General features: G+C 41.2%; 1 pseudogene; it reads right to left on the bottom strand.

Annotated features, from left to right (window-relative positions):
• Positions 1-9,617, bottom strand: part of LOC101554604 (Y-box-binding protein 1-like) — a 149,165-nt pseudogene extending 139,548 nt beyond the window's left edge.
• Between the last annotated feature and the right edge of the window lie 2,409 nt (positions 9,618-12,026).

The raw sequence follows: 12,026 nt of genomic DNA, 5'->3' as shown, positions 1-12,026 counted from the left end.
GCTCCCACACCTGGCTGTCTTCACCGGGGCCTCTCGGGGGGTAGGTGGGTTGAGTGTCCCTCCTCACCCTGACCTCTGGAACCCAGCCACAGCCATGCTCAAGGCCCCTCTCCACACGTTTGGATGAGGCTCATGCATGAAGGAACCGGCAGAGGAACCCAGGTGTGTGAGACCTGGGGCCCAGATCTCCAAGCCTGCTTGGATCGGGACTGGGCCTCTTCCACCCAGATCCCCCATTTTCTTGTAGCTAGGCGGTCACACACAGGGACTGCCCCAGTGCCACGTAATTCCATCAACAGCCAATATCCAGAGACTATAAGACCACGCTCCTGGACATCTTATAGCCTAATTCTCCCTCTTGGAGAACCTGGCAAACTACTGAGAGTTTCCTGCACACATGAGAGAGCCTGGCAAGCTCCCTGTGGCGTATTCATAAGCCAAAACCAGTAACAATGCTGGGTCTCATTCCCCTGATCCAGAAAGAGCCTCCAATGTGGCATCTTTTGGAAGGATGAGTAAAGAGAGGCTTTTAAAATCTCAGGGCTAGGACAAATGGAGACGTTACTGAGAACGCTCGAGAAAATCAGCGATCAATGGGATGATGATGAAGATGATTTAGTTTATTATAGTGATCTCTTCCCAATGTGGCCTCTCGTCACCTCTTCCCAAGGTGGCATTTTTTTCCCTTCACCAAGCCTCACTCTATCTCTTCTGTCTACCTGGTTGCTCTCTATCCCTGCCTATTGGAGCTCTATTCATCCAAATTTTAGGTTAGCTTCTGAGTCCATTATTCCTACTTTCATGTAAATATGCTGTGATTGTGGCAGGAGGGAAGCCCTGATTCTCCCTGATGAATGTATTTTAAAGGAAGGTTTAGACCTCTTGGAAGCAAACTTTAAGATTTTTCTGAGATATAATTATGAGCTGCATAAAGTAATAGTTATTTCTGTTTTATATGAGAGGAATGCTCATGGCCAAGTTCATGTTGACGAGGACACCGACACCATCGACACCTCTACTGTCGCATGTTCCGAGGAACAGTTCTCCAGTGTGTGTGATATGATCGATGCTTTCTCGTCTCAGTCAATCCAATGACATTGTACTTGATATTCTGCGCTTGCACCATCAGGTCCTCAGTGAATGCTTCCGATGCCAGCATACGTGTGTTAAAAGTGCAAACAGTCATTTTAGACCTTGTTCATTTTGGCAGCCTACTTTGGCCCTGATATTTTAGTAGCCTCTTCTTGTTCGTTCTTCTCAACTCTGCCATACTGGGGGGCTCTTTCAGAGTCAGGGGAAATGAGGCCCATTTTTGTTACTGTTTTTGGCATATTGAATAAACCGAGGGTAGCTTGCCAGCCTCGGCCATGCAGGTGGCATGTTGTAACGACCTGCATGCTCACAAACATGCCATACACCTTGTGCCTGGATGTGCTGCTCACGTGCAGAAAGTACTGGCCAGATCAACATGGTCGATGCAAGGAGTCCAGCCCTGCACCCGCCTGCATCTCTGGGCAGCACCTGTTGGTTCCCTTTTAGCCAGTTGGCACCATTGCCACCCCCTTGCCACGATGAGGCGGTGAACCATCGAGAGGGATGAGCATTGATTCATTTGAATGCCTAACAATCCAAATCAGATGCTTACATTTGAATAGATGTGGCTCATTGCTGGCAGTTTCTATCTTTGTCGTCTATGTACCAACATCCAACTATGATGAAGAAGAAATTGAGAAGTTCTACATGGAGCTGAAGAAGTTCTATAAAGAAGATCACACCTTCTACAAGGTCATTATTGGTGATTTTTTTTTTGCTTTTTTTTGGGGGGGTCACACCTGGCTCTGCACAGGGGTTACTCCTGGCTCTGCACTCAGGAATTACTCCTGGCGGTGCTCAGGGGACCATATGGGATGCTGGGGATCGAACCCGGGTCGGCCGCGTGCAAGGCAAACGCCCTACCCGCTGTGCTATCGCTCCAGCCCCCATTATTGGTGATTTTTATGCCAAGATAGGACCGAGAAAGTTGTCCGAAGAACTCCACATCAGGACCCATGGCTTGGAATGGAATGAACAGGATGAGAGACTGTCTGAGTTCATCATGTCGACCAAGACCATCCATGGTAACTTGCAGTTCCAGAAGGCCAAATCTAAACGTTGGACATGGGAGTCTCCCGGTGGACAGTTCCACAGTGAAATTGAACCACATCATATTCAGTCAAAGCTTTTGCCTGACCAATGTCGCTGTTGTCCCAAATTTCCAAATTTGGGATCAGACCATCTCCTTCGTGTGAATTCTAATTCACGGAGGGGAGAAAGGGCTGCAAATTTTAAGAAGAGAACTCACAGAACAACCACCAACTGGGAGCAATTTGGCACTATTGCAGCAACATGGGAAGATGCCATCGTTGACAACATCAGTGAGGAATATGATTGACTGGTTCAGCACCTCCATGATTGTGCAAGGAACAATGAGAGAGAGAAAGCCACAAAAAGATGCCTGCCTTCGGAAACTCTCGAGCTCATTCACCAACGTGGTCTGGCGTGAGCCTCAGACAATCACAAGCTAATGTCTGAGCTCGCAAAGCTGTGCAGAGAAGCGATAAAGAAAGACCTCAAAGAGAGAAGAGCAGCAATGTTGGCCGATGCGGCAGAAGCCAGGAAAAGTATTCGCAATGTTCTCCTGTCCTTTGCCAACTATAAGACCAAGATGACTGCCCTCTGACGTCCTGATGGATCTATCACCTCTTCCAGAAGGGCAATGGAAAAGGTTATCCATGACTTGTACTCGGATCTCTTCGATAGCCACGTCCACCTGCCCACATACCAAATTCCGCTGGATGGATATGTTGTTCCCAGCATTCTCCCTTCCAAAATCCGACACGCCATTTCATCTGTAAAGAAGCATACAGCATCTGTCCAGACAAGGTCAGACCCGAACATCTGAAGAGTCTGTCACCAGTACTCGTCAGTACACTGGCTTGACTCTTCACATGCTATCTGTCTGAATGCAAGGTTCCGTCCCAATGCAAAACCAGCAGAACCGTCCAGTTGTACAAAAAGGGACATCCACTACACCAGCAACTATCACCCAATCTGCCTGTTGTCCATCTAAAAGTTATTTACTCAAGCCATCCTGAATTGGATTGGCAAAACACTAGACAAAGGACAACCATATGAGCAAGCCGAGTTCCTAGAAGGATTCAGCATGATCAACCTTATCCACATGTGACCAAACTCACTGAGGTTTCATGAGAGTTCAAGATGCCGCTCTGTCTAACGTTCCTTGATTTTAAAAATGCCTTTGATTCTATTGAGGCTAAAGTGGTCATCGAAGCCCTAGCCAAACAGGGTGTTTATACTCAGTACATCAAGATTCTCTATGAGTTGTATTATGGATTCACCACCATGATCTCACCATTCTACAAGGAAGTGATCATTGATGTAAAGAGAGGGGTTCGGCAGGGTGATACCATTTTACCGAAACCCTTCAGTGACAACCTCAAGAATGTTATAAGACGACTGGAATGGGAAGGAATGGGAGTGAAGATAGTCAGCAACTACACCACCTCTGCTTCGCTGATGACATCGTTCTCATAATACCAAACACTAGCCAAGTGGCACAAATGCTGGCTGACTTCGACTGTGAGTGTGGAAAGGTCGGACTGCAGCTGAATCTCACAAATACAATGTTCATGAGAAATGAACTAGTTTCTGACACTCTTTTTCTCTCAATGGAAAAAACATCTCCGAATGCAACAGTTCTGTGTACTTAATTTGATAACTCAACAAGACCAATGATCTGGTACCTGAGCTGTGCAGGAGCTGGAGGAAGAGTGCAGGAGGAAGAGAGCAACATGGAATGCTTTCAAGAGTGTTGAGGGTTGTTAAGAGGATGAAGAACCTCCAGCTCTGGGCACATCTTTTTGACTCCATCGTTCTTCCTGCACTAACATACACCTCAGAGACCTGGGCCCTATGCAAACAGGATGAGAATGCTATTCGGGTATCCCGAAGAGGAATCGAAAGAGCTATACTTGGAATATCATGTTTCACTCAAGTGATAGAAGGAATCTGGAGTTCCGACCTCTGTTGAAGATTGACAATCCGGGACGCTGTCTTGTTTGCCAAGGCATCGAAAATCAGATGGGCCGGACCGTAATGCGATTTGGAGAGGACCGCTGGACTAGAGTTGTTACTGACTGGATTCACGGGACGTCAAAAGACCACGTGGCCGCTCACCTACGAAATGGTCAGACTTCTTCATCAAGACCCCGAACAAACGGTTTGAGGCTCTTTGTGTTCCTGGAGTGAGCAGACGCCACTGGGCTACACTAGCATGCAGGCGGGGACGAATTGAGATGTTACTGGTGCCCGCTTGAGCAAATCGATGAGCAATGGGATGACAAGTAATACAAGTGATGAGAGAAATGTGCAATATAAGGAAAATGTCTGTTTTTCTTAAATAAGACTAATGTACTAACATTCTAGTCTAAATTCCAATAAGCTTTTTAAAAATTGGGAAATGTATTCAACTAATTTATTTATTTGTTTTTTGGGCCATAATCAGTGGTGCTCAGAGCTTACTCTTGCCTCTGTGCTCAGGGATCACTCCTGGTGGAAGTCAGGGGACCAAATGCAATTCTTGGGATCAAACTTGGATTAGCTACATGCAAGAAAGCACACTACCCACTGTATTATCTCTCCAGTGCCCCCCCATTTTTAAATTTAATTTTAAAATTATAGTTTAAGTCATGTTTACAAGATTTTGATATATACAATAACTGCCATCAAAGTGCCCAAGATTCTCCACCAATGTTCCTTTATTTCTAGCAAATTTCTTCATGTGACCAAGCCCCCCAGCCCCCACAACTTGGAATTCTCAGTTTATAATCTAAGATCAAGGGTTGTTGTCATTAGGGACTATCTACCACAGCTATATAACACAGTATACACACATATATTATATCACAGGTGAGTGAGATCCTCTGCAACTTGTCCTTCCTCTGACTTAGCTTAACAGCATACTTTCCAGTTGCATTGAATTTAAAACTGCAAAATTTCATTTTTTCCTATATCTACAGTATTCCATTGTGTATAATACCAGACCTTCTTTATCCATTTATTTATCATTAAATGCTTAGACTGTTTCCATATCCTAGCTATTGTACAAAGGATTGCAATGAACATAGCTGTATACATATATATATATATATATATATATTTATCTTTTTGAATTAATGTTTTCGTGTTTGGTAGATGTCAAGAATGTAATTGTTGAGTCCAGTAAGATGTTCCAGTCCTTCCTTGTTTGTTTTTAGGTCACATCTGAATGGTGTTCAGGGCTTTTAACTAACTCTGTGCTCAGGGATCGCTCCAGGCTGTGCCAAGGGGACTAGAACTGCTGTTCCCCAAGGCAAGCATCTTACCCATTTGCTATATCTTTGGCCACTCGTCTTACTCTTTTTGATATTCCATATTGTTTTTATAAAGGCTGAACCAGACTACATAAGGAAAATTATTTTAGAATTAAGATAGAAATTAAATACTTATGGGTCCCAATTCTTTTGGAGAGAAGTTTGCTCTACCAATATTAAAGCATCATATAAAATAATGTGACTATGGTTGATAACACTGCATGGCAGAATTAAATTTTGCTTAGAGTAGAACTAAAATTCACTCAAATTTTGAAATAAAAAAAAGCTATGTAGGGATCTGAGAGATAGTACAGTGGACACTTGCCTTGCACACAGCCAACCCATTTCAATCCCTGCCATAGGGGCCCTCAGCACTGCCAAGTGTGATCCCTGTGTGCAGAGGCAAGAGTAACCCCCAAGCATTGCTGTGTGTGGCCCCAAAACAAAAAAGAAAAATATACATAGCTATATAGATGATGGGTGTTGATCAAATTAAAGGGAGTTATCCTTTCACTGTGAACACATATTTCAAATAATCATGATTTGAAATTTTATTTTATTTTTAAATTTTTATTTATTTTTAATTAAATTTTATTTTATAAGGTTATCACAATAACAATAATAATTCACAATAATTTATTATAGTCAATATTCCAACACCAATCCCACCACCCTTACACCTTCCCACCACCATATGAAATTGAAAACATTTTAAAAATTAAAAATAACATAATTGTAATTAAAATAATTTTGCACAGAATTAGAAAAACTGATAGAAAAGATAGATAAGAGGGGTCACAGATGAGAATTTAATAAAGAAATGAAAGGGTAACTTGTATAGTGATTCTGATTTAATCAGCTATCTATCAACATGAAAAATTATATCCTTACCTCACACACACATCAGATGAATTGGAGACCTTAGAGATTATAAATAAAATAAACATAGCACTGCACTGTAGCACTGTTGTCCCGTTGCTCATCGATTTGCTCGATCCAGTAACGTCTCCATTGTGAGACCTGTTACTGTTTTTGGCATATCCAATACGCCAGGAGGAGCTTGCCAGGCTCTGCTGTGCGGGCGGGATAGTCTTGGTAGCTTGCCGGGCTCTCCAAGAGGAATAGAAGAATCGAATCTGGGTCAGCCGCATGCAAGGCAAATGCCCTACCTGCTGTGCTGTCGCTCCAGTCCAAAATAAACATATCAGATGACATTCTAGGAAAATGTTTTTATTATCTGATATTAAGATAGAATTTTTTTGGTAAGATACTTGCCAAAAGTAAATACTACCTTTTTGCTTTGGGTTTTAGGGCCACATATGGCAGTGCTCCTTGACTCTGTGCTCAGGGGTCACTCCTGGTGGTGCCAGGGGTTGAACTTGAGGTCAATAGCAAAGAAGACAAGTGTCTTAACCCCTGTACTATTTCTCTGGCTCCAGCCAACGGTAAATATTTTACACAGACACACACACATAGACACCACACAGACATTTTTTTTTCTTTTTAACAAATAGAAAAAATACGAACAATACTACTGAGCAATAAACTAAAAATTTGAGCAGACTATTTTGGGAAAGAAAATCAGACCTGGCAAAAAGTATGTGAAAAAGATCAATTTATTTTTATTATGATTGTTTTAGATTCTTCTTGGAGCAAAACAGCAAAACAAGCTCTTCACTGTTTATAAGATTGTTTCTGAGTTGTCTTTATTTCTTTCTCTCTTTCTTTCTCTCTTTCTTTCTTTCTTTCTTTCTTTCTTTCTTTCTTTCTTTCTTTCTTTCTTTCTTTCTTTCTTTCTTTCTTTCTTTCTTTCTTTCTTTCTTTCTTTCTTTCTTTCTTTCCTTTTTTCCTTCTTCCTTCCTTCCTTCCTTCCTTCCTTCCTTCCTTCCTTCCTTCCTTCCTTCCTTCCTTCCTTCCTTCCTTCCTTCCTTCTTTCCTTCCTCCCTCCCTCCCTCCCTCTCTCCCTCCATCTCTTTCTTTCTTTCTTTCTTTCTTTCTTTCTTTCTTTCTTTCTTTCTTTCTTTCTTTCTTTCTTTCTTTCTTTCTTTCTTTCTTTCTTTCTTTCTTTCTTTCTTTCTTTCTTTCTTTCTTTCTTCTTCCTTCCTTCCTTCCTTCCTTCCTTCCTTCCTTCCTTCCTTCCTTCCTTCCTTCCTTCCTTCCTTCTTTCTTTGTTTCTTTCTCTCTTTCTTTTTTTCTTCCTTTCTTCCTTTCTTTTTGATTTTGGGGCCATATCTGGCAATGTTCAGGGGTTATTCGTGTCTCTGCACTTAAGAATTATTCCTGGTGTTGCTTGGGGGACAGTATGGGAAGCCAAGGATGGAACCCAGGTCAGCTATATGCAAGGCAAGTACCCTACCACCATACTATCACTCAACCCACATATTTCTTTTACTAAAGATCAAATTTATAAGTAGTTGAGAAAAGTAAAATAAAATAACATGATCCAACTTTTTGTTACAATTGGCAAAACTCAAAAAATATGAAAGGTTTTAGTTTTGGATAGGAAGCAGTAAGAGAAGCAGAGATATATTTCTTGTTGGTATAGATTATTCCTAGTAGTTTAAAAATCAGTTTAATCATTTATATTAAATTAATAAACAGCAATTTTTTAGCCCAGAAATCTAATTTTTGGAATTTTTATCCTAAAGGATAATACAAAAATTTACAAGGATTTACAAATAGTCATGGACATTTTTCAATAGGACTGTATGAACTGGTAGAAAACTAAATATGTTTGTACATCATTGGGGGCCAAGAATACACATCATTGAATAATAACAGGAAATACGTTTAGCTATTCATAATTCATAAGTTAAATCTAAAATACTATGAGTTAATGAGTTAAATCTGTAACACCATGTTGGCAGGATGCAATTGGGAAAAAACAGATAATTTCCTTTTTACAGTATGATGCACATTACTATGTTTTCCTTCTGATTTACTTAAATAATTTAATTCTCACAGCAATTCAGTGAGGAAATGTTCTATTATAAAGGCACAGCCAGATATCAAGATATTAAATAACATGCCTGTACTTACAGTCAATAAAATTGAACCCAGACACTCTGACTTTAAAATGGGCATATGTACCCATCCTGTTGGGAATTATATTTCTGATGTTTAGTATCAGTCTGGTATTTTCACCTCCTTTTTATTTTGTGAAAGCACCATGACCTACAAAGTTATTCATAGTTGGGTTTTAGACATACAATGTTCCATCAGAGATTTGCCACCAAGTTTATCTTTCTTCCACCAGTGATTTTTTCCCTTTATTTATTTGTTTATTTATTTAGTTAGTTTCTTTGGGGGTACTCAGGTGCTTTTCCTGGCTCTGCATGCAGGGGTCACTCCTGGAGTGCTCGGAGAAACGTATAGGGTGCTTGGGATGGACCATGGTTGGCTGCAGGCAAGGCACGAGCTCTCCCCACAGTATCGTCTCTCCAGCCCCAGAGTTATAAGAGAAGTTACTGTCCCATCCTGATAAAACTTTGCAATGTTTGAGTGGTTGCAGGGGTAGCTAATAATTTTTTAAACTCTTATAGGAAAAAACTACTTTTAATTAAGTTATACTAAAAAATTAAATTATAGAAAGAAGAAAAAATCAAATTGAAGAACATGAATGATTTAGGGCTTACTCTTTAATCTGTACACTCATTTTTTCCACAAAAGACTTATTGAACACCTACCCTGCTCCAGACTTAAACTATTTAGTCATTTCAATTGGAAGTATTTGTCATCCACTCGACAGGTAAACTGCTCAGTGACCCACCACCAGGGGTTTATTTGAAGAGGACGTACTCGGCAGAAGTTCCAGAGAAGTCTCCGGAATGGCTTGCAAGTGCCACCCTCATTTGAATGGACTCTGTTGAATGTGCTGTTTCCTGGTTTTCCTATTCAGAGAAAAAACTTTGGAAGATTGATAAATTCTTATTTCAAAAGTGTACTTACTAAAAAAAAAGTGTACTTACTATTGATTTTGAGCAAGAAGACAATTTGTCATGGCTAAGATCTGATCTACTCATTCTAAAAACAAAAGACAAAATTCTCCAGGATTTTGGTGTTTTTTTTTAAAAAAAAAAAAACTCACACAACTTTTAACGTATTTTTGAGCCCTCTCACCGTGGCACGACGAGAAGCATTAAGTGACCAGGCTGAAGCACCTGGGAGCAGTTTTTCTCCAAACTCAAGGATTTTCAAGATGGTCATCTTCTACGTGTACGTGGGTCCAGATAGCCATTTTGTCCTTCCTTACAAAAAGCCAGTTAGGATTCAAGAACTATTTACATTTCCTGTCCTATGGAGTGGGTAAAAAACTGACTTTAAATTATTTTTTTAAAAAAACTTTATTTTTCAATGTATCACTGTGAGGTAGTTACAGACTTACAAACTTTCTCGCTTACATTTGTCATACAATGATTGAGTACTCATCCCTCCACCAGTGCGTATTCCTCCCCCCACCCCCTAACCTCTGTGGCAGGGCGTTTCCTTCTACTCTCTCTCGACTTTAGGGTGTTGTGGTCTGCAGTGCAAGTATTGAATGGCCATCCTGTCCGGTCTATAGTCTGCTTTTGGCACACATCTGTCCTGAGCGGCCCTCTAAACACCCTTTACTTGGTTGATTTCAAATTCTACGTTAGCTTTTATGTCCTGGCTTGTCGGAAGTAAATACTGTGCCAGAATTTGTGTATAAGGAAGTGTTCTCAAGAACTAACATACGTTCAAGGATGGAGCTGGTCAGGGAGGTCAGCAGTAACACCAAAGTGCCAGGGCCAGCTGGACCCTCCCCACGGGCACACTCCCTTCCACTCGCCAGCCACTGCCATGAAAGGGGAGAGAGTAAACCCTCAGGAGTATGGACCACGGAGTAGATCATAGAAACATCTCCAGAAGGACATAGTTTGGCTACCTTTGAAGACTGAATAGAAAGTTGAACTCTCTATCACGCTCTTTCAAGTCATCATGCTGTTCTACAATAAGTAAATAAATGAGTAGAGTCTTTATCTCAAATATCAGCTTTGATGTTTGAAAAGTAAAATCAGTCGACTTCCCCACTTAGAAAAGACTGCTTCTAAATTACTTTAAAGACCCATCTTTGCATAAAGGAGTGAACTGGGGCCAGAGAGATAGTACAAAGGAAAGTACTTGCCTTGCGTGTGGCAGACCCAGGCTCAATACCCAGCACCCCACCTAGTCCCCTGAGTACCACTAGGAGTTATTCCTGAGTATAGAGCCAGGAATAACACCTGAGAAACACCAGGTGTGCCCCTCCTACCCCAAACAAAACAAAACAAAACAAAAAGAAAGACCTGTACAATACTTTCTTCGAGGCCCAATTTCCGAGTGCAGAGCTCTGCCCGCAGATGTTGTTTTCCCCCACTTTATTTAAACACAGTGGTTTGCAAAGTTGTTTATGACTTGCTACAGGCATTCAATATTCCAAGACCAACCTCACCACCAAGGTCACCTTTCACCACCAGTCTCCATTTCCCTAACCACCCCTCAAGTATGCCCCTAGAGCAGACCCACAATCACTGTATCACTGTCCTGTTGCTCATTGATTTGCTCCAGCGGACTCCAGTAACGTCTCCATTGTGAGACTTGTTGTTACTGTTTTTGGCATATCGAATACGCTTGCCATATTGCTTGTGACTACTAAATGACTAGCAGGATGATCAACAGATATTTATGTAGAAAAAAATTATGAAAATTGTATGTCATCATGGGGACATGAAGTCCTTTTCTGAGGGTTCATTAAGCTGTTGCTGTAAGTTCTGTGTTAATGATTTTATTAGTCCAAATTGGTTAGCTTCTGATTACATCCCATCCGGGTCTGTATGCTACTATTGGGATGTCAGTGTTGTAGAGTTCGTAGATGTTGCATGGGGGCAAATGTGGCTGTGCTCCAGAAAAATCCAGAATGTTTAACTGGGCAGAATTTAACTAGATGTGGTTTCCAGGGCTTCCAGAATTACGAGGAGGTGGGTGAGGTTGCCCATCCTGACTCCGAGAACTGCTGGCATTTTCAGCCAAAATAACCCATGGGCCCGAAGTATTTGGCAGATTAGGAATTTCATATCCTCTCCATAGGTTTTAAAATAAAAACAAACCAGGGGGCAGAGTGATGGTATAGTAGTTAGGGCATTTGCTGTCCACGTGGCCAACGAGGGTTCAATCCACGGTACTCCGTATAGTGCCAGATCTGCTAGGAGTGATTTCTGAGTGCAGAGACAGGAGTAGGCCTTAAGGACTGCTGGGTGTGGCCCAAAACCGAAAATAAAATAAATTAAATAAAAATAAATCAAACATAATAGGCAGCTCTTCTGAAGGAAAATAGTCAATGCTGTTCAGAGTATTTTGAAGAGCCAGGTATTTGTAGGCATTAAAAAAATCAGAATAATATTGCTAAGTTAGATACAAAATGTTTGAGGTTATATTCTACTGGACAGAAATACTTGGCAGTCCTGGCCACGTGCTGGGTTCCATTTCTGGCAGAATATCACTGGAAGTGTTTGGAAGATCTCCCCAAATGTTATTTTTCTCCCAAACAGGAGAAACTGTTGAGAGTGCTAGCAGGCCTGTGATTTGTATGTAATATGTCAAAAAAATCTAGGTCTT

Source organism: Sorex araneus, chromosome 6, assembly GCF_027595985.1.
Source record: "Sorex araneus isolate mSorAra2 chromosome 6, mSorAra2.pri, whole genome shotgun sequence".
NCBI lineage: Eukaryota > Metazoa > Chordata > Mammalia > Eulipotyphla > Soricidae > Sorex > Sorex araneus.
The sequence above is the reverse complement of the archived record's forward strand: the minus strand, read 5'-3'. Positions and strand labels throughout refer to the sequence as shown.